Genomic DNA, 23,450 nt, shown 5'->3' with positions numbered 1-23,450 from the left:
GGCCCAGGGGTGGCCAGAGCATGGCCTTCTGCAGCCTGGGGCTGAGGGCAGGAGTCCCACCTGCTTGGGTGGAAGGGTGGTTCCCAGCTTGAAGGGACAGCTATATTTTAGGGTAACAGGCTCCGGGACAGTACAGGGGAGGAACTGGCAGGAGCAAGCTGGTCCAGGTGGCACATAAGGGTCTCAAGGACAGTGAGGATAGGAAGAGGGGAGTCCCTAGGCTCTGCTAAACCTCACACAGGTAACCTGGGGTCACACCACAAGCTTCTACCAAGTAGCCAGTGATTCCCCTGACCTGAGAGCTTAAGGGATAGCAAAGCCCCGCAGAACTGCAAATAGTGCCGAGTGCTCCAAAGTGCCCTGCGGTACTGTCTGGAACCCTGGAGCATTCGGCTGGGCCATAGCTTACTGGAACTTCCCCGAGATTTTTCTCATGCTTGGATTTCACTGTTCCCAGCCCCAAGCACAGAGAAAAATTGAAAATCAAATTTGCCAAGAAGGGATAGAAGAGAAAGCTAATTTGCATTATAATGATTTCTTTTTCTTTCTTTCTTTCTTTTTTTTGCCACAGCTAAAATTTTCCTTTTAAATAGCGAGCACTCCTGGGGCAGTGGAAATGGAATTCAGCTTACAAAATCAGGGTTCACGCTCCAATTTTAGGGACTCTCTACTGCACTGGGTAAAGCCAACCTGGCCTCTGGCGATCATATTTTGGAGGGTGGAGGAGGAAGCCGTTAGCATGTTACCCATCAGAGACAGCGGCTCTGAGGCAGTGCTCACAGCAAAACAGACATCATTCTTCCCAGTTTCCTAAACCCTGGCGATTTCGGCTTTATATTAACAGATAAATATTTTTGCAGGAGATTCTATTTGAGCTCATGCGATTTTATTCTTTTTAATAAAGGAGAATTGTTCAATGTGTAACAGAAAGTGACTTAATGTTTATGGCTGTTTCAGTGATGCTCCCGGGATGCGCTGTGGTTGCCTCAGTCACGGCAGAGGGAGGGGAATTCTTGTTATTAAGAGGAATCTTGTGCCTGCAGAGGAACCAGGAATAGCTGAAGACCCAGGCTGGGATGAGCTGCAATGAGGCAGGCCACGTGGTGCAGACCTGGCTCTTGTCATCTTTTCTTTTTCTTTTTTTTGAGATGGAGTCTCGTTCTGTTGCCCAGACTGGAGTGCAATGGCGTGATCCTGGCTCACTGCTACCTCCACCTCCTGGGTTCAAGCGATTCTCCTGCCTCAGCCTCCCAAGTAGCTGGGATTATAGGCACATGCCCCCAAGTCTGACTAATTTTTGTATTTTTAGTAGAGACGGGGGTTTGCCATGTTGGCCAGGCTGGTCTCGAACTCCTGACCTCAAGTGATCCTCCCGCCTCGGTCTCCTAAAGTGCTAGGATTACAGACGTGAGCCACCGCGCCCAGCCTCTTGTCATCTTTTTTTACCTAAATGCATTATCAAGTTGAAGGAGGGAATCCAGGGCCATCATTTTTGGCTCAGAAAATATAGAGTTTTCTCCTTGGTTTTCTTTTCCCCTGCCTTCCCCAAGATGAACTTGACTTCTCTGTACAGCTGCTCCAGCAGGAATTAAATCATTCCTCTACATCCGGGGATCCCAGTTGCTATTGCCCCTCAGGTACTTGGACACTGTCCTCCAGCTACCTGGTCACTGCAGGGGCCTCCTCTCCCCCTTACTACCTCCCCCACCGACTGTGGCAAGGTGGGCTGTGGGCCTCTTTCTTTGCCTCAGTAGGAAAGTCTTGGCTGTTTGCAAAAGCTTGCCTGCGGCTTCTTTAACAAGAGGTGGGGGCAGATGCTTGAGCCCAGGAATTCAAGTTCGAGGCTGCAGTGAACCCTGATGGCCGCACTGCCCTCCAGCCTGGGTGACGGAGTGAGACCCTGTCTTAAAGAACAAAACAAAACAACAACAACAAAAAGACAAGAACTAGTCAAGAAAAAGCCTTTTCTGGCAGTTTAGCTGTGAGTGTGTGTCAAAGTCGAGCACATGTCAGAAATCAGCACACGCACAAGTTCAGGATCCTCTCTGGAGAGGGGTGGGGACTGCCAGGCCATCTATCTGAACGTGTGGTGCAGACACGGCTGAGCTCAGGGCGGAGCTGTCACTCCTAATTTGGGCTGGGGTCTTTGTGCAGATGTGGGCGGGAGTTTGACTCTGAGGTTTTTGAGACACAGGGCTGAGTGCGAGTGTGATCTGACGTGGGGACCGGCAACTGAGGAGTGGCAGCCACTCCGGGCAGCATCTCTGGGCAGTACTTGTAGCCTGTGAGCACCCACGCGTGTGCATGCTCACGCACCTGCCCCGCCTGTGTGCATGAGTGCTCCAGGTCCACAGACACTTCCCCTATGGGGGCTACGTGGAGGAACACACGCCCATCAGTGTGTGCATTTTGCCAAGTGTGCGGGGGACAACAGGCAGCCTGTTTCGAGGGAGTCCAGCCTGGTGAGCGCTCTCAGCAGCCCCTGGCTGTCCACAACAGATTCTTTGCCAAGGATGCAGGCCAAGCCCTTTGCCCCAGCCCTGGCTCCCTCCATCTTCCTTCATAGAGAGTGGCCCCACGTGGACTCCTGCAGGCTGACCTGTCATCTCAGGCAGTTTGTAGTGGCCTGAAGTCCTGATTCCCGCGAGTGACTCTAGCCTGGCCTCAGGGGCTCTGTCATTCTGGCAACAGCAGGGGTGGGGTCTGCCCTCCCGGCTAGGAGGGTGCATTAAGAGGACTCCTGGGGTGGGGGTGGCCATGTCCCCTGGAACTGCCATCCCTGGGAAGAGAAGCTGGCAGACCGGACACTCTCCTTAGCCTGCTGGGGAAGGGTGATCACGGGGTCTTCTGTGCAAAGGAATTAGAGGTACTAGAGTCCTCTAAGTTGTGGTCAGTAGATAGAAAAGTGCAGAATAAACGCTGCCTGTGAATTCCCTCCAAGGGTGTGGACGAAGCAGTCTTAACAAACTCTTTGGCCCTTGTCAAACCTCAGGGTAAGGGATGGGGATGTGTCTGAACCTGGGGCCTCAGACAGAATCCCAAAGCCGAGCTTCTGATGCTCAGAGGCAGAGACCAGATAGGCAGCCCTTCCTTGCTTCAGAATTCTGTCCTAACAGGGTTCTCGTTTATCTGGGGACGCTCAATGCCAACAACAACAGTAATAATGGCTGTCTGTCAGGGCATCCAGCAAAGGAAATGTCACCGGCTTCTTTGGGGCAGGCTCAGGAGCAGATTGACGTGTGTCGCTTTCCCAGGGAAGCCCCCAGCCCTCTTTGTCCCCTGCCCAGGGTCCTGGAAGGCTTTGGGGCAGGAGAGCTGTCAGCCACTGGGCTCCCAGGAAGCTCTCTGGCCGCCAGCCTACAACAGGCTGGGGAAGTATCGGAGGCAGCCCAGGGTCTAGTAACCTCTGAGCTGGAAGCAGGCAGCAGAGGGGCGGGGCATGTCATGATACACTGCAGGTGGAGGAAGGGCTCAGCAGTGGGGCCTGGAAGCATCCCTGGGACTTTCGGCAGGCCCTAAGCTGATTCTCAGAGTTGTTTCAGCTTCCACATGGCTTTCTCCCCACTTCTAGGGCCTTGGGCCAGGGGAGGGGCAGTAAAGGGCTCTGCCTGCTGGGAGCCGAGCAGGATGGAAGGTCTAGTCCAGCGACCATGGGAGACGCCATGACCAGGAGCGTCCTTGCACCCAGTCTCCGCTTGGGCCCCACACTGGAGAGGGCTCTATCTGACTAGGCCTCACCTCGAGGGCGAGGGTCTGGGGGCCACAAAGGCCCTACAGCCTTTCGTATACTCAGATGGAATTATTTTCTAGGAAATTTATTGATTTTTGTGTGTGTGTGTGTTTGAGAGAGTCTCACATCGTCACCCAGGCTGGAGTGCAGCGGCTCCATCTCTGCTCACTGCAACCTCCGCCTCCCGGGTTCAAGCAATTCTCCTGCCTCAGCCTCCTGAGTAGCTGGGACCACAGGCACCCACCACCACGTCCAGCTAATTTTTGTATTTTTAGTAGAGACGAGGTCTCACCATATTGGCCAGGCTGGTCTTGAACTCCTGACCTCAGGTGATCAGCCCACCTTGGCCTTCCAAAATGCTGGAATTACAGGGGTGAATCACCACACCCTGCCAGGTTTTTTTTTTTTTTTTTCAATTGCGGCAAAAAACACATAACATAAAATCACCATCTTAACCATTTTTAAGTGCACCGTTTAGTAGAGTTAAGTACATTCACGTTGTGATGCAACCCTTCTCCAGGAAAACTAAAACTCCGTCCCCATTAAATCACTCCCCATTCCCCCTCCCTCCAGTCCCAGACAACCATCATTTTACTGTTTGTCTCTAGTCTTAACTATTCTAAGAGTCCCATATAAGTGGAGTCATACAGTATTTGTCCTTTTGTGACTGGCTTAATTTATTTAACATAATGTCTCCAAGGTTCACCAGTGTCACAGCATGTATCAAAAATTCCTTCCTTGGTGCCAGGCATGGTGGCTCATCCCAGCACTTTGGGAGGCCAAGGCAGGTGGATGGATCACTTTGAGGCAGGTGGATGGATCAGTTTGAGACCAGCCTGGCCAACATGGTGAAACCCTGTCTCTACTAAAAATACAAAAATTAGCCGGGTTTGGTCGCACATGCCTGTAATCCCAGCTACACAGGAGGCTGAGGCATGAGAATCACTTGAGCTTGGGAGGCAGAGGTTGCAGGGAGCCAAGATTGTGCCACTGCACTCTAGCCTGGGTGACAGAAGGAAACTCTCTCTCAAAGAAAAGAAAAAAAATTCCTTGGCCAGGCTCAATGGCTTATGCCTGTAATCCCAGCACTTGGGGAAGCGGAGGCAGGAGGATCGCTTGAAGCCAGGAGTTCAAGACCAGCCTGGACAACGTGATGAGACCCCATCTCTACCAAAAATAAAAAATCAGCAGGGTGTGGTAGCTTGTACCTGTAGTCCTTGCTAGTCGGGAGGCTGAAGTAGGAGGATCACTTAAGCCTAGGAGGTTGAGGCTACGGTGAGCCATGATGGTGCCACTGCACTCCAGCCTAGGTGACAGAGCAAAACTGTCTCAAAAAAAAAAAAAAAAATTCCCAGGCTGGGCGTGGTGGCTCACGTTTGTAATCTCAGCACTTTGGGAGGCTGAGGCGGGCGGATCACCTGAGGTCAGGAGTTCAAGACTAGTCTGGCCAACGTGGTGAAACTTCCACTAAAAATACAAAAATCAGCTGGGCATGGTGGCAAGCGCCTGTGATCCCAGCTGCCTGGGAGACTGAAGCAGGAGAATTGCTTGAACCTGGGAGGCAGAGGGAGGCTGCAGTGAGCTAAGATCACGCAGCTGCACTCCAGCCTGGGCAACAGAGTGAGACTCTGCCTTAAAAAAAAAAAAAAAAAAAATTCCTTCTTTTGTAAGGCTGAATAAGCAATTCTCCTGCCTCAGCCTCCCGAGTAGCTGGAATTACAGGCGTGCACCACCATACCTAGGTAATTTTTGTATTTTTTCTAGTAGAGATGGGGTTTTGCCATATTGGCCAGGCTGGTCTCCAACTCCTGACCTCAAGTGATCTGCCTGCCTCGGCCTCCCAGAGTGCTGAGATTACAGACATGAGCCACTGCACCCATCCAGGAACTTTAATTTGGAAATATTTTCAAACTTATTTTAAAAAGTTGGAAGAACAGTACCACAAAACTCCTGTGTATCATTTACCCAGACTCATCATTTTTTAAAAAATAAATTTTTATTTTTGAGTAATTTTAGATTTGCTGAAAACGCAAAGTAATTACCATTCCCAACTCCATTTCACCCAGCTTCCCCTGATTTTAACATCCTACCTAACCAGGGTGCATACATCTGTCAAAACTAACAAACGGGCACTGGTATCAGACTAGTGACTAAACTACAGACTTTATTAGAATCTCGCCAGTTTCTCCTCTAAAATCTTTTTTTCTGTTGCAGGATCTAATCCAGGGTTCCATGTTGCCTCTAGTCAGACATCAGTTAGAATTGGTAAGAGATGATACAAACCAGCTGAGACTGAAATATCATTAAATGTCAAGTTCAAGAGGAAATGTCTCCCAGGTTGCGAGGAGGTGTGAGCAGGGCCCTAAGGAGGATTCGAGATTGGAAAGGAAGCTGCTGCCTCGGCCTGTCTGTGGAGAGGTGATGTGAATACCTTGACCGCCTAAGGGGAAGACTTGGCCCAAGGCCTCTACGAACCCCACAGCCAGGGGCGGGAGGGGTGCATGAGTCAAGGGTCCAGACGGGGAGCTACGCCTCAGCAGCCTCTTCCAGGCTGGAGGAGAAGGGAGGAGGGCAGCGGGTGCAGGGCTGGGGCGATGCGCAGGAAGACAAGGGAAGCAAGCCTGGAAGCCTCTGCTCTTCCCCAGGAAGCAGGGTCCTTGGGTCATCTGCTAAGTGGAAGAGGAGAGGAGTGGCATTTGGGAGCCTTGCTGTGGCCAAGTAGAGCCAAGGATGCTCCAGAGTGTGGGCATGTGCTGCCTCCAAGGAGCTGTGCTCTAGGGGCTGTGCAGACCAAGGTGACACGAGGAGGCGGCCACAGGCTGATGCAGGGCTGGGTGGACTGGCAGCTAGGACTGAGGGTACAAGGAGGGGCGGTTAGGTGAGCAGCTTTGTTGTCAGAAAAACAGAGTGCTGTCCCTGTTCCACCTCAGACATGCAAAAGCAGCCATTGGCAAAGGCCTCCACCCCCTGGGTGGGGTTATGTGAGGAAGGCGATGCCCTTTCCCCAGTAAGCTGGACAGCTCCTTTCATAGCAATGGGTTTGTCCGACTCCCCAAGGTTTTACGTCTGTCCCCAGGGAGATGCTCAACTACCCGCAAGTATTCTCTGAGCAGAACCTCCCAGGATGCTTGGATGAGAACAGGCAGGGTTTAAACAAAGGAAGCCCCCAAAAGCCAAGCCTGGGCGCTCATGGTGGGATTCTGGCTGTGAGAGTCTGGGTGGGTGGGTAGGGGGACGGCCGCCTCCTCTCAGAGTCTGTGACTTTCCTGTGTCTTGTCTCTGCACAAAACAAGCATGCTTCTGGGTCCCATGTCAGCCTGGAAATGGGTGGATGGGGCTCTGTTTGTGGGTGCCTGTGACCTGCCTTTGAAGATGGTGCTGCATTGCTTAAAATTGCAAACCCCTGCTTCGCTGATCACCAGTATCCAGGGCTGCTCATTTCTTTTTCCATAGCATCTTTCACACTATCATGCGTGCACTATGTCTACTGTCCACTCTCTGCTTCCCCTGCCAGAATGTAAGCTCCTTGAGGGCAGGATCATTCTCAGATGTGTCCACTTCTGCATCTCCAGAATAGCGTCTGGCAGAGGAGCAGTTGTTCATGGATGCTGATCCAAGGAGCCTGTGTACCTTGGCCTGGTGATCCCAGGGAGTCAGCCTCGGGCCTCTCCCTGCAGATGCGGGATCTCACAGGACAGGGGACAGATGCTGAAATGACACCAAGCTGCCCTTCTCCATCCTCCGTCCCACCCTTCGGCTGCCTCTCTGTCAAGCATGAGCCACGGTTCCCCCAATTTGCTAGCAAATGGTGGATTATTCCCTCCAGTACCTCCCTACTGAGCCCAGGAGAGACTGTGAGGGCTAAAGCTGTTTCTATGGCAACAGGATCAGGGATCAGGAATTTGATGCTACAGTAACTGGTTAGGAGGTAGCTGCCTCCCCGCTCCTGGCGAGGGTCTTGTCTGAACTGGGTGTGAGTGGGGCAGTATTGTCATGGGACTGTGTCATGAGATGGAAAACATCCAGACATTGATGGACCTTTATCCCAAATTCATCACCTTCCTTACTTCTCTAAGCCTCAGTTTCCACATCCCTAAAATGGGGATTAAAAGGCTGTTTTAGGAGCCACTGAAAAAGCTGCTATAAGGTACCAAGCATGGCCTGGGCAGAGCAGAGCTCGTGGATGTGAAACTGCCTGGCACCGAGAACAGCCTTGCCATGGTAGGGGCAGGGGTGGGCGACATGTGGGCAGGCGGTGGGCTGATGCCACTCAGGGCTGGGGGAGCTCAGGACTAGTGGGAAAGCAGCCTCTGGTTGTAGGCAGTTTCCCCATTTCCCTTTCTGAATTCTCTCCCCAGTCTGCCAGCTGGCAAGCCCCGCTCCTGGCTCCAGGACACTTTCTTTTGCCAATCTCATCCCCACAGCTAAATTTCAAGGAGACACTTTATGCTCTTTCAAATGATCCTCCCCACCCCCACCCTCCCAAAGTGCTAGGATTACAGGCGTGAGTCACTGCACCTGGCCAGGGATCCATTCTTTTAGGGACTGGCTTTCAACTGGAGAAAATGTATGTGGGGCTGGTCAAGGCACCTCACTGCCTGCCAGAGTATTCCCTAAATGGCATCTTGCCTTTCCCAGGAGACATGGCTTTAATCCATTCGAGGGGCATGTGTCCCCAGATGGCTCCAAAGAGTGACTCTTAGGGATGGGGTTCCAGGCTCCTGGACAGGCCCCAGCAGAGACCTCTACACAATTGGAAGGCTAGACCATGGGCCCAGCTGACCAGATTTACAAATGTGAATAAGATGAGCCTAATAGGGCTGTCTTCCCATGCCTCTCAAGTGCTGTGATTATCCACAGAAAAGGTAAGTACTTGGTCGGGCACTTTGGGAGGCTGAGGTGATTGGATCACCTGAGATCAGGAGTTCGAGACCAGCCTGGCCAACATGGTGAAACCCTATCTCTACTAAAAACACAAAAATTAGCCAGGCATCGTGGTGGGCGCCTGTAATCCCAGCTACTCAGGAGACTGAGGCAGGAGAATTGCTTGAACCCAGGAGGCAGAGGTTGCAGTGCGCCAAGATGGCACTACTGCACTCCAACTTGGATGATAGAGCAAAAACTCCATCTTAAAAAACAAAAGAAAGAAAGAAAGAAAGAAAGAGAAAAGAGAGAGAGAGAAAGAAAGAAAAAAAGAAAGAAAAAAGAAAAGATGAATACTGGAAAGGCCTGGAGAAACCACTAAACCCTGGCTGCACACACCCAGCTACAGGGCCATGTAGGTGATGGAAGTGGGTGGGGAGAACCACAGGGCATGGTAGAGCCTGTGGCGAACTGGAGAGCATGTTACCTTCTCTAGGGGGCAGCCACTACCCTGCTCCTGTGGGCTGTTACCACGTGGGTATGTGACCCTTGTGGATGGATGATCTGCTCGCAAATTTTCTTCCCTTCCTACCCTGGCCATGGTTTCCCACGAGCATCATCAACTTCCCCATCCTAGAGATGTCGGCCTTGGCTGACTTGCTTCAGCCAATGAGATATGCACGTCTAGGGTGTGTGCAGAAGTATTTGATGCCCACATGGTAAGCCTCCTGCACGTTTTTCATCACAATGAGACACACCTGTCCTAGGCAGCCACTGCCCCTCCGGCCTGCTGCCTCCTTATCCAGAAGTTCTGTCCACTTCTGTCCACCTGAAAGAGGGGGAAATTGGATGGTTCAGGGTGCCCAGATTTGGAGTCCGGCTGCAGCCCCCCTGTCCTAGCTGGGCAATCCTGGGCAAGTTCCTTAACCTTTCTGAGCCCCAGTATCCCCATCTGTAAAATGGGGTGGGTGAGAGAACTTACGGTGTCTCAGGGGATCTGACAGAAAAATTGGTGCCAACTGACCATCAGGTACCAACAACGTCACTTCTCTGGGTGCCCTGTCCCATCCTTACTCCTTCTTTGGTACCCCTACTGTGATCCACTCAGTTCTTTGACAAACATTTATTGAGCATCTGTGTGCTGGGTGTCACAGCCACCCAAATTCCTGTTCAGGACTGAAGGGCTTAGAACTCCAGCTGCTGAAAGTGTCATTGACACTCACCATCAGGTGCCAGCCCCGTTGGAGACTGCTTCAGCTGAGACAGCTGCCTTCCTGGACAATGTCCCCTTCCCAGCATGGCTCCTCGCCAAGGACTGCCCAAAGCAGGGATATGGAGTCCCGACCCTCTTCTCCTGGCTCAGGACGGCCCTGAAGGGCCATGTCTTCAGAACTCCCTGCACGGTCCACCAAGGCTTCTGTTAAGGCTGCATCACAGCTCAGCTTCTCCTTTGGCCCCATGTGCTCTTTTGCACCCCTCCCACAGGCAGGACCCCCAAGAATGCGAATCTCCCAATCAGTTGATGGGCATTTGAGTTGTTTCCAGCTTTGGGGTGATTATGAACAAAAGCCGTTATAACATTCTCATACAGGTCTCCGTGTGAACACAGGTTTTCGTTGTTCATGGATAAATAATGAAGAGAGGTGTATTAGTCAGTTCTCTCACTACTATAAGGAAATACTTGAGACTGGGTAACTTCTAAAGAAAAGATGTTTAATTGGCTCACAGTTTCACAGGCTATACAGGAAGCATGGTGTCATCTGCTTCTGGGGAGGCCTCAGGGAGCTTTTATTCATGGCGATGGAGGGCAGAGGGGGAGCAGGCATCTTTCATGGCAGGAGCAGGACCAAGAGAGAGAATGGGGAGGTGCCACACACTTTTAAACAACCAGATCTCATGGGAACTCACTGACTATCACAAGAATGGCACCCAGGAGGATGGTGCTAACCCACTCATGAGAATCCACCCCCATGATCCAACCACATCCAACACAGGGAATTTGACAGATTTGGGTGGAGACACAGATCCAACCATATCAGGTGGGACTGCTAGGTTGGATGGTAAATGTAGACTTAACTTCATAAGAACTCAGCTGGGCACGATGGCTTATGCCTGTAATCCCAGCACTTTGGGAGGCCAAGGCGAGTGGATCACGAGGTCAGGAGATCGAGACCATCCTGGCCAACATGGTGAAGCCTCATCTTTACTAAAAATACAAAAATTAGCCAAGTGTGGTGGTGGGCACCTGTAATCCCAGCTACTCAGGAGGCTGAGGCAGGAGAATTACTTGAACCCGGAAGGTGGAGGTTGCAGTGAGCCAAGATCATGCCACTGCACTCCAGCCTGGCAACAGAGCAAGACTCTGTCTCAAAAAAAAAAAAAAATTGAAGTCCAATTTTTTCTCTTATGGTTTATGCTTTTTATGCCTTATCTAAGTAATCTTTGCCTAACCTAACGCCACTAAAATTTTCTCCTTTTTCTTCTAAAAGTTTCATAGTTTTAGGTTTTCCATGTAGGTCTATGATCCAGCTTCAGTTATTTTTGTATATGGCAGAAGATATGGCCCTAGGCTCATCCTTTGGCATATTAATGCACAATTAATTGTCCAACCATTTGTTGATATAATGACTTTTTTTTTTTTTTTTAAGAGACAGGGTCTTGCTCTGTTGCCCAGGCTGGAGTACAATGGTGCAATCATAGCTCACTCCATCCTTGACCTCTCAGGCTCAAGCAATCCTCTCATCCCAGCCTCCTAAATAGCTGGAACTACAGGCATGAACCATGTGCCCAACTGATACAATAACTTTTTATTTCTTTTTATTTTTATATTATATTTATTTTTATTTTTATATTGACTTTTTATTTCTTTTTCTCCCCACATTACTCATGGGGTCTTTGTCTGTAGTCAGGAAGATCATTTAATTATCAATTCATTCGACACCTACTTATTGACACATTTTCCCACACTGGGTGCTGGTGATGTCAGGCTCCTGCCTTGGAGGAGGTAATGGAGTAAAGGAGGGAATGAACCATGGCATGGGAAAGGCCCAGCCTGGGGAAGCTACATTGGCCAATCCTGCTGCTCTGCCAGCCCCCAGGGAGCAGGTTGGAGATGCAACTAGAGACCACCCAGGCCACCTTGGCCCACTGTGGCCGACTGCCACGGTTACTACTTGAGACCGTCATTAGAGCAGTTACTACTGTTATTGCTTGAGACCGTCATTATGAGACTGAACGAAGGGACGAATGTAGAAATGATAACAAAAAAAAAAGGAAAAGGAAACTGTTTTAAAGGAAAGGTCCAGGGGAAGAATAGGGGAGCTCCCTGCTTCTAGTAAGCAAAGGCAGCCCCGAGCTTCCACAGTCCTTCGTATTTATTGGGTAGAAAGAGCAGAGAGGAGGAGGTAACCACTGAGCAGCTGTTTAATTGATCACAGGTTCATTTTATGACTAACAGGCTTCAGATGTACCTAATCCCAAGACACACTGCGCTTGCGGAGTGACTGCCCACAGCGTTCCTTCTGGGTTGCAGATGCAGTTTGTCAGTTTTGCCAACATTCTGCATTTGTGAGAAACAGTTTGCTATTTACTCGTATAGCCTCCAGTGGTATATTGAGTTGATCACGACCTTCACTCTTTCGGCCTCCCACAGCCAGCTCTTCATTTTTTCTACAACAGCAGTGTCTGATCTTTTGGCTTCCCTGAGCCAAAGTGGAAGAATTGTCTTGGGTCACACATAAAATACACTAACACTAATGACAGCTAATGAGCTAAAAAAAAAAATTGGGTCCAGGCGCAGTGGCTCAGGCCTGTAATCCCAGCACTTTGGGGGGCCAAGGTGGGTGGATCACCTGAAGTCAGGAGTTTGAGACCAGCCCAGCCAACATGGTGAAACCCCGTCTCTACTAAAAATACAAAAAATTAGCGGGCGTGGTGGCCGGAGTCTACAATCCCAGCTACTCAAGAGGCTGAGGCAGGAGGATTGCTTGAACCCGGGAGGCAGAGGTTGAGGTGAGCCAAGATTGTGCCACTGCACTCCAGCCTGGGTGACAGAGTGAGACTCCATCTCAAAAAAAAAAAAAAAATTGCAAAATAATCTCAGAATATGTCAGGTGTGGTGGCTCATGCCTCGAATCCTAGCACTTTGAGAGGCTGAGGAGGGAAGATCGCCTGATCCCTGGAGTTCAAGACCAGCCTGGGCGCCATAGTGAGACCCTGTTTCTATTTTAAAATTTCATTTATTAAAAAGTATGTTTAAAAAAAAATCTCATGTTTTAAGACAGTTTATAGATTTGTGTTGGGCTGCATTCAAGGCCATTCTGGGCTACGTGTGTCCCATGGGCCACAGGTTGGACAAGCTTGTTCCACAGGTTTATTTTCACATTGCCCATCTTCCTTTGAGTGTAGGAGTCTGAGATGGAGATGAGCATGTAAGAGGCTTGTAGAGAGTGCTCTTGGACCAATAGCTGTGGAAGGGAAAGGAAAGAAGCAGAATTGAGCAAAAAGAGAAGTTGAGCTGGCTCTGCAGTCTCAACAGAGGCCTCAGCCTACCCTACAGACGTTCTGAAAAATCAGACAACCCTTCTGAACTGCTTGGGTTGGGGTGAGAAGGCCAGGTCTCTGTACCCTGCATCAATCATTTGGTCCAGTCTGAGCAGAGCCAATGACAGTAGCAAAGGACTAACAAAGTTCCAGATTCTGCACAGTTTGAGGGAGAAGCCCAGGAGAAGCCTCAGCCTCTGCCCAAGAGGATTCGCCTGCTTGTGTTCAAGGTCACACAATCTATGGACTCCAGACAACTGGCAGGACGTATTTGCATCCTAGCAAAGCTGAAACCACAAATGTTTTCTCTCTTCTATGCTTACTTTCTGTCCCCTTCCTACAGGTGATATGGCTGGCAAGGCCCATGTGGGGATGCTGCTTTTCTTAGGATACATTTTGGGGAGGGGGAACAGCTGTTTCAGGATGATGAGTTATCCTGAAAGCCCTCCCTCTCAACCACACCTAAGACTTCAGGTAAAACATTTTAAACACTCTTTGGCATACAAAGGAACTCAGAAGAAAGTGAGGGAAGTCCTCAGAGGTCCCAAATGAAGCAGGAGCACAAATCAATGGGGTTGTCTCAGGGACTGGGAGACATTTGAAATTGGTTTATCATGCAAACCAAATCTTGTTCTAGTGAAAGGCAGCTTGGGCTCTAATGGCTAAAGAAGGAACATAGGTGTTTGGAACTTGTTGCTTTGGGAATTTAATTTCCATAAGGAGAGGACAATTTTGTTTGGCATTCTGATTCTTGGTGGAAACTTGGTCAGGGAGAAGTGTTTGCATCCACACTTTGGACACTGGGTATCCGGGCTTTCTGATCTCATGCTGTGCAGGATAAACCCCTCCTTAATGACGTAGGTGTCTGTATTAGTCTGTTCTCATGCTGCTGATAAAGACATACCCAAGACTGGGCAATTTACAAAAGAAAGAGGTTTAATGGACTTACAGTTCCACGTGGCTGGGGAAGCCTCACAATCATGGTGCAAGGCAAAGGGGGAGCAAAGGCACATCTTACATGGATGGCAGCAGGCAGAGAGCATTTGTGCAGGGAAACTCCTGTTTTTAAAACCATCAGATCTCATGAGACTCATTCACTATCAGGAGAACAATGTAGGGAAGACCTGCCCCCACAATTCAATTATTTCCCACCAGGTCCCTCCCACAACATCTGGGAATTATGGGAACTACAAGATGAGATTTGGGTGGAGACACAGAGCCAAACCATATCATTCCACCCATGACCCCTCCCAAATCTCATGTCTTCACATTTCAAAACCAATCGTGCCTTCCCAACGGTCCCTCAAAGTCTTTTTTTTTTTTTTTTGAGATGGAGTTTCACTCTGTCTCACCCAGGCTGGAGTGCAGTGGCATGATCTCAGCTCACTGCAGCCTCTGCCTCCTGGGTGCAAGTGAGTCTCCTGCCTCAGCCTCCTGAGTAGCTGGGATTACAGGCATGTGCAACCAGACCTGCTAATTTTTGTGTTTTTAGTAGAGACAGGGTTTCACTATGTTGGCCAGGATGGTCTAGAACTTCTGACCTCAGGTGATCCACCTGCCTCAGCCTCCCCCAGAGTATTAACTCATTTCAGCACTAACTTAAAAGTCCACAGTCTGACGTCTTATCTGAGACAAGGCAAGTCCCTTCTGCCTATGAGCCTGTAAAATCAAAAGCAAGTTAGTTACTTCCTGGATACAACGGGGGTACAGGCATTGGGTAATACAGTCATTCTAAATGGGAGAAATTGGCCCAAACAAAGGTGTTACAGGGCCCAAGCAAGTCCAAAATCCAGTGGGGCGGTCAAATCTTTTTTTTTTTTTTTTGAGACGGAGTCTCGCTCTGTCGCCCAGGCTGGAGTGCAGTGGCACGATCTCGGCTCACTGCAAGTTCCGCCTCCCGGGTTCACACCATTCACCTGCCTCAGCCTCCTGAGTAGCTGGGACTACAGACACCTGCCACCACGCCTGGCTAATTTTTTTTTTTTTTTTGTATTTTTAGTGGAGACGGGTTTCACCGTGTTAGCCAGGATGGTCTCGATCTCCTGACCTCATGATCTGCCCATCTCGGCCTCCCAAAGTGCTGGGATTACAGGCATGAGCCACCGCACCCGATCTGGGGCAGTCAAATCTTAAAGTTCCAAAATAATCTCCTTTGACTCCTTGTCTCACATCCAGATCATGCTGATGCAGCAGCTGGATTCCCATGGTCTTGGGCAGCTCTGCCCCTGTTGCTTTGCAGGATACAGCCTCCTTCCTGGCTGCCTTCCCAGGCTGGTGTTGAGTGTCTGCACCTTTTCCAGGTGCATGGTGCAAGCTGTCGGTGGATCTACCATTCTGGGGTCTGGAGGACAGTGGCCTTCTTATTGCAGCTCCACTAAGTGGTGCCCCAGTGGGGGCTCCAACCCCACATTTCCCTTCCACACTGCCCTAGCAGAGGTTCTCCACAAGGGCTCTACCCCTCAGCAAGCTTCTGCCTGGACATCCAGGTGTTTCCATACATCCTCTGAAATCTAGGCAGAGGTTCCCAAACACCCAGTTCTTGACTTCTGTGCACCCACAGGCTCAACACCATTTGGAACCTGCCAAGGCTTAGGGTTTGCATTCTCTGAAGCCATAGCCAGGGCTGTACATTGGCTCCTTTCAGCCATGGCTGGAGTGATTGGGACACAGGGCACCAAGTCCCTAGGCTTCACACAGCATGGGGACCCTGGGCCCAGCCCACAAGAAACCACTTTTCCCCACTAGGTTTCCAGGCCTATGATGGGAGGGTCTGCCCCAAGTGAAGACTTCTGACATGCCCTGGAGACATTTTCCCCATTGTCTTGAGGATTAACATTCAGCTCCTCGTTACTTATGCAAATTTCTGCAGCCAGCTTGAATAGTTCCTCAGAAAATGGGATTTTCTTTTCTATCGCATTGTCAGGCTGCAAATTTTCTGAACGTTATGGTCTGCTTCCCTTATACAACTGACTGCCTTTAACAGCATCCAAGTCACCTCTTGAATGCTTTGCTGCTCGAAATTTCTTCCATCAGATACCCTAAATCATTCTCTCAAGTTCAAAGTTCCACAAATCTCTAGGGCAGGGGCAAAATGCTGCCAGTCTCTTTACTAAAACATAATGTGTCACCTTTGCTCCAGTTCCCAACAAGTTCCTCTTTTCCATCTGAGACCACCTCAGCCTGGATGTTATTATCCATATCACTATCAGCATTTTGGTCAAAACCATTCAACAAGTCTCTAGGAAGTTCCAAATTTTCCCACATTTTCCTGTCTGCTTCTGAGCCCTCCAAACTGTTCCAACTCCTGCTTGTTACCCAGTTCCAAAGTAGCTTTCACGTTTTCAATTTTCTACAGCAGTGCCCCACTATACTAGTACCAGTTTACTGTATTAGTCTGTTCTTATGCTGCTGATAAAGACATACCTGAGACTGGGCAATTTGCAAAAGAAAAAGGTTTAATGGACTTACGGTTCCACGTGACTAGGGAAACCTCACAATCATGGCAGAAGGCAAAGGAGGAGCAAAGGCACATCTTACATGGATGGCAGCAGGCAAAGAGAGAGCTTGTGCAGGGAAACTCCCATTTTTAAAACCATCAGATCTCATGTGACTCATTTACTATCATGAGACCAGCATAGGAAAGACCCACCCCCATGATTAAATTATCTCCCACTGGGTCCCTCCCATAACACATGGGAATTTTAGGAGCTACAAGATGAGATTTGGGTGGGGACACAGAGTCAAACCATATCACTTTCCAATGCAGCTCAACATACTTTGAGAAGGAAAAATAACCTTGAATGCAGGAGTTACTCAATGCTTTGTCTGTCGCTGGATTGCAGGAGCTTCAAGAAGCCTTTTTATTTGTTTTTGTTTGTTTAAAATGAGAGTCTCACTATCTTGTCCAGGCTGGACTCAAACTCCTGGGCTCAAGCAATCCTCTTGCTTCAGCCTCCCAAATAGCTGGGACTACAGGCATGAGCCACCACACCTAGTTCAAGAGGGCTTTGAAGAGTCTCCTCCCTGGTCCTAACAAGACACGCAGGTGTAAGGACAATTACTGGGGAAAGAATTATATGGAAGTAAGTGCAGGGCTTTCTTAAGATTTGATTATTCTCTTCCCTGGAAGGAGTGGCTATAACTTGAAGTGGCCATAGGTTTGACTGTTGATATAGTTTGGATGTTTTGTTCCCTCCAAATCTCATGTCAAAATATGACCTCCAATATTGGAGTGGGAGGTGTCTGGGTCATGGGGGTGGATCCTTCATGAATGGCTTGGTGCCCACCCTGCGGTAATGAGTGGTAATGAGTTCACCAAGAGCTGGTTGTTTAAAAGAGCCTGGCTCCTCCCACCTGCCCCCCTCACTTCTGCTCTCTCTGTGTGACACACCTGCTACCCCCTTGTCTTCCACCATGACTGGAAGCTTCCAGAGGCCTCACCAGAAGCAGATGCTGGCACCACGCTTCCTGTATAGCTTGCAGAACTGTGAGTCAACTTATCCTCTTTTCTTTATAAACCACTCAGTGTCAGGTATTCTTTTACAGCAACGAAAACAGACTAATACAGTTGTTAAACCCAATGTAATGAAAACAGAGACTGGAGAGAAAATCTTCATCCCCTCCCCTCAACCTCTTAGTCAGCATTCAGGGCTGTTGTGGCCTCAACTGTGTTCCCCTAAAATTCATATGCTGAAGCCCCAACTCCCCCTCCCCTTCTATGTGACTGTATCTGGAGATAGAGTCTTTAAGAGGCATAAGTTTAAATGACGTCATATGGGTGGGGCCCTCATAAAACTGGGGCTTTATAAGAAAAGGAGATTCTCTCTCTGTCTCTCCCTTTTTCTCTCTTTCTCCTTCTGCCATGAGAGGGCACAGCAAGAAGGTGACCTTCTGCGAGCCAGGCAGAGAGCTCTCACCAGAACCCAAACATGCTGGCACCCTGACCCCTGACTTCTAGCCTCTAGAATAGCATGAGAAAATACATTTCTTTTGTGTAAGCCCCCCCATTTATATTATTTGATTATGACAGCCCAAGCAGACTAATACGAGGACATTGATGGAACACACTTACTACCCAGCATAGAGAACCTGGAGGAAAATGAGACACACTTCAAGCCTCTGTTTGTTCCCCTGTGACCTCCATGCCATGGGACGGGAAGGCTGAACCAGGGCCTCCCAGGGCGCCATCTTGCTGCTGCTTGTCCCTCAAAGCTTGCCTAAGTGCAGCCTTTATTACAGCCCAATTCTCTACATGGAGCCAGCCAGAGGGTGGTAAATTCCCAAGATATGTGTCTGTTTTGATTTTGTTTGCTTTTATTTCAGCCTTTCTGAAGATAACATATGCCCACTGTAAAGATCAAAAGGTACGGAGAGTTTATAATAAAAAGCAACAGTCTCCAGTCTTATCCTTCCTTCCTTCCCTGTTCACCCCCTGGAGGTATCCTTGTCTAACCACTTCTGATTGCCCTCTTTCTGGTGGTTTTCTCTGAAACTCTAGATAATGTACAAATATTACTATTTCTTGACTTTTCAACTTTAACCAAAAGCCATTGGATTTCCATGGTGAAAGATGAAGATTCAGCTCACTTCCTTCTCTTCCCCCTCTGCCTCTCCTAGTTTGATGGTGGTTGTTGTTATTTGAGTTGCATTGTGTTTTTAACTCTAATAGGTGAATCTCTCTTTCACGTGGCATCAATTTTTGACAGTATCTCTTTGTAATGCATCTCTTTTCCCAGCAATTCTTTCCACTCCTGACGACCATTTTTATTTTTACATCTGCCCTGCAACTTCAACCAGATCTTCTCTGTGTTATCCGTAGCTTGATTCTAAAAGTTGAAAAGAATAAGATGTTTGTATTTTTATGTCCACGCAAATATTTTTTGCTGTTGAATCAAGCAGTATACTAAAATATACACTTTGGGTCCAATGTCCAACCTTGGATCACGCATATTTCTAACATCAAGGACCAATAGATTCTCTTTTCTCACGCTGAATCAATAACTTACAATCATGTCACATTTAACATTTTTTGAGTTGGGTCATCATTTTCTCATATAATTGTTTATTTTTCCTAGAGTTTCTAATTGCCTTTTTTTGTATTATGTACTTTAGTCATATCTCCATCATACTATAAATTCTATGGCATTCCTTTTTCCCTAGGAAACCTCGCTCTTAAAATCTACTCTTCTTGCTACAATTTTCACTGGTTGGTCCCTAGGCCTAAGGTTACAGGATCCTCGGTGTGTCAGTTTTCTTCCCAGAAACAACTGTAGCCAGTGGCACCTTTGCCTGAGTTCTTGTCCTGTGTCCAGAAAGAATGAGGTACGCAGACAAGTGAAGGGTGAGCAAAATGAAGAGGAGTTTTATTGAGTGTTACAACAGCTCAGTACGACCCACAATGGGTAGGTCCTCTCTGTAGGCAGGTTGTCCCATCAAGTGTTCAGCAATCAGCAGAGAGGAGGCCTTGGAAATGGTGGCTCCCCTCTGCAGGCAGGTCACTTGGATGTCTCTGCAGGTCTCTGAAGTTCTCAACAGAGAGGGTAGCTCCTCTCTGTAGCCAGTCGTCCTGTCATCTGCTCAGCTCTGGCTGATCCTGGGGCTTTTATGGGCCTCAGAGAGGAGGAAGTGCATGGGCAGCCATGGGTAGACTCAGAAAAGGCACCAGTTCCCACTTCAGTCAGTGGGACTGGCAGCCTGGCCCCAGCCTTCAGGACCTCCCTGGCCTGAAGGTAATGACTCACCAGGGACCTGCCCACTTCCTCCGGGAATCTGCCTCCTGCTGCTGTTCATGGTGCCTGGGCTCAGTGTGACTTTGCTCCAAGATCAGAGCAGGCACCAACAGCAGAAAGAAGCCAGACAGTGGGGGCAGGCACTTCTGAGCCTGCGAGGGTAGGGGTGCCTTCCTGGGACCCCAAGAGTACAGGGATGCCTGAGTCTGCTGCCACAGTTTGGGTAGCTGCAGTGGCACCCGGAGGGCAGGGCTCTTTCCTGCTCCTGGCCCCCCAAGAGCACAAGAAAGCTCAGATCTGCAACCACAACTTGGGTGGCTGCAGCCCCACCAGGAGGGCAGGACTCCTGCCTGCTTCGTAGAGCATGCAACCCCAGCCATGCCTCCCTGCTGCAGCCGGTGTGACGGCAGCACAAGGCCATCTGGAGCAGCTGCTACCATCATTAGAGTCACCCATCACCTCGGTTTGCCCAGGACTGCAAGATTCCCCAGGAGACAAGACTTTCAGTACTGAAGCTAAAAAGTCCCAGCCAACTGGGATGAGTTGGTCACCCTGTCTAGACCTGAGATCAAACCTCAGAACTTCCCTTGACTCTCTTCTAGGATGGATTCAGTTTCCTGGCTCTTCCTCTTTCTTCATTTACTCCCTGATTTCTCTGGAGAACATTATCAAGCAACTTTTAAAGAAAGGCTGTGTTCGTATATGTATACCAAATCATCACGTTGTATACCTTAAATATACACAATTTCTATTTATCAATGGTACTTTGATAAAGCTGAGGAAAAAATGTTTAAGTGGGTGTGTTGAAGATAATCTGTATCCTTATATGTTTGAAATGTCTTTATTCTGCCATGAGGTTTTTGATAGATAATGTAGCTAGATATATAATTCCAGGTTGAAAATAATTTTCCCTTCTAACATGCAGCCATGCTGCACCCATTGCCTTCTAGTACCCAGTGTTACTGGTAGGCAATGTGGTCCTAGTCTGCCCTCCTTTCTGTACAGAGCCCGCTCCTCTTTTTCCTAGGTTCCCTAGCTCTGTTTTCTTTAGTTTTTGCATTTTGAGATTGTGTATTTTCCAGTCCTTCTATTGAACTTTTCATTTTAGCAAGCATATTTGTTCATCTCAGGAAATCTTTGATGGTTCTCTAGGGTTTTCTTATCCCAAGAAAACTGAGCTCTCTAATAGATGGAATATATTCTGCAGTCTCCCTGAGTATATTCATTAGAGGGCTTAAATGTGATCTTCTGTTCCGTGAATTATTTCTGCTTCCTCTGGGCCAGCATTTTTGTTGCTTTCCTGCTTTTTCTCCTTCGCATGGATGGTCTTCTTCAAATGCCTGGGGATCCTTCATGGCTCATTCACATGCAAGAGAGAAGGACGGGGTTGTAGGCTGGTGTTTCCTCTGCTATGGAGTAAATTGGCCTCCCCATCCTCTCCTGTGTAGGCTGGGGTGGGGGCCTACATGCGGGATGGGCAGGGATTTTCTCTGGAGCATCAGTATCTTCACAGGCGCACACTCATATTTGGCGGCCTTGCGGTTCAGAGGCCTTAGCTTTCCCCAGCAGTTGTCTTCTTTAGCGAGGAGCCTTCCAGGATGTCATTGAGTGAAATGCACAGAGGGTGGGACAGGGTGAACTGGTACGTGTGCAGGTGTTTCATAAACAGACCGTCAATGACTCCCCTGTCCTCAGCAAGCACATTTTGCTCTACAGAATCTCTTGCCTCTGAGCCCTGAGTCTCGGGGGCTCTGTCTGGTCACTGCCCCCTCTCTCTGTAGTTCTATCCTGAGCTGCAGCACTCTCTACCTGTGTAGCAAGCAACACCTCCCATCCACTGTCTCCCAGGGATTGGTGACCCCCCACCCCTGTCTTGGTGCTGTGGGTTTATTCTTTTTAGTCTATTACATTTGCATTTTGAGGCCGGGGCGGAGGGGAGCTTGGAAGATACACATATGCACAGCCTTCAAAATGGAAGCTTTGCCTCAAGATTGAATTGGGGCTTGCCATGAAATAGAGGCTCCCATAACACAAATAAAATTGGACATTTATGGATGCTTGTAACACGTGAGGCTCTGTAGTTCACATGCTTTGTCTTTTTTATTTCTCATTGTTTTTATCCCCATTTTACAATTTAAAACTGAGATGTATAAAAATTAAGTAACTTGCTCCAAATCACATGGCAGGTAAAAAGTGGAGGCAGAATTCTAACCTCCACCCACTCAAAGTGAAATTAGCCAAGTACCTGCCAAGCAGCAGGTGAGATGTACCCGTGGGGCTGCTTCCAAAATCCTCAGCCACATTTGTGTTCCAGGAAAATTGCACACACCAGGCTTCCTCCAGGAGACTCCCCCAAGAGAGGCAGCCTTGGGAATTATCTGACCCAGCCTGGGACAGGTATGGAGCTGCATCCTGTCCCTTCCTGTCTTCCATGCCATTAATGGGCCTCAGCTAGAGCCTCCCCTGGGGCCACCTCTTTCTCTGACAGCTGTAGGGAGGAGGGAACTGAGACTTCCTTCAAGCTGAGCCTAAGGCAGAGCTCTTCCTGCATTCCCTCCCCTGGGCTGCAGGTAATACCACCCGAATGAGACAGGAATAAATACAGGGTGGGTCATAGGATAATTAAAAAATTCCAGGTGCTGTTTTCTCAGAAGCGTTGGAACCAGAGCAACTCCATCTTGAATAGGGGCTGGGTAAAAACAGGCTGAGGCCTGCTGGGCTAGTCACAGGATGAGATAAGAGGTCAGCACAAGATACAGGTCATAAAGACCTTGCTGATAAAACAGGTTGCAGTAAAGAAGCTGGTCCAAACCAAAACAAAGATGGCGACGAGAGTGACCTCTGGTCGTCCTCACTGCTACACTCCCACCAGCACCATGACAGTTTACAAACGCCATGGCAACCTCAGGAGGTTACCCTGCATGGTCTAAAAAGGGGAGGCATGAATAATCCACCCCTTGTTTAACATATAATCAAGAAATAACCATAAAAATGGGCAACCAGCAGCCCCGTCTACAGAGTAGCCATTCTATTATTCCTTTACTTTCGCAATAAACTTGCTTTCACTTTATTCTACAGACTCGCCCTGAATTCTTTCTTGCACAAGATCCAAGAACCCTCTCTTGTGGTCTGGATTGAGACCACTTTCCTATAATGGTTTCACATGACTAGAGGTTATGGGCTGATAAAACCCTGGAAACCAGGGTGTGTGGACCCACCATGGTGCTGGATTTGACCCGGGTTCCTCCTAGGATCTCATTATACGCTCATTAACATCCTAAATCACACACCTGCCAGTGCCAGGACAGTTCCAAGACCAACTGTATTTGGTGTAAAAATGAGTGGCACCATAATTCTGAGAAATGTCCACCTTTTCCCAGGAACTTTCATGAATATCTCATCCCTTGGTTGAAGAAACCCATAAAGATGAAACCCCAAACCCACTGCGCAATCCTCTCTTGAGAACGCTGCACTCCCCTTCTTGTGTACTTTTTGTTTTGCAATAAATCTCCATACTTTCACTGTTTTCTGACTCATCCTTGAATTCCTTCTCGAAATGGTGTCAAGAGCTGGGGTCCAGGTCCCAC

The 23,450-nt window shown here is 48.8% G+C and overlaps 1 long non-coding RNA gene across 1 annotated transcript; it reads right to left on the bottom strand.

Moving 5' to 3' along the window:
* Positions 1–3,911: 3,911 nt before the first annotated feature.
* Positions 3,912–23,008, bottom strand: LOC117066744. Its single transcript, XR_004430489.1, has 3 exons — positions 22,880–23,008; positions 9,104–9,107; positions 3,912–3,954 (listed from the first exon to the last, which is right to left on the bottom strand). It is a non-coding gene; the product is annotated as an uncharacterized LOC117066744 (long non-coding RNA).
* Positions 23,009–23,450: the final 442 nt, after the last annotated feature.

The sequence above is a fragment of the Trachypithecus francoisi genome, unplaced genomic scaffold (assembly GCF_009764315.1).
Source record: "Trachypithecus francoisi isolate TF-2019V2 unplaced genomic scaffold, Tfra_2.0 Lachesis_group20, whole genome shotgun sequence".
Taxonomy (NCBI): domain Eukaryota; kingdom Metazoa; phylum Chordata; class Mammalia; order Primates; family Cercopithecidae; genus Trachypithecus; species Trachypithecus francoisi.
Note: the sequence above shows the minus strand (reverse complement) of the source record. Positions and strands in the feature narration are given on the sequence as shown.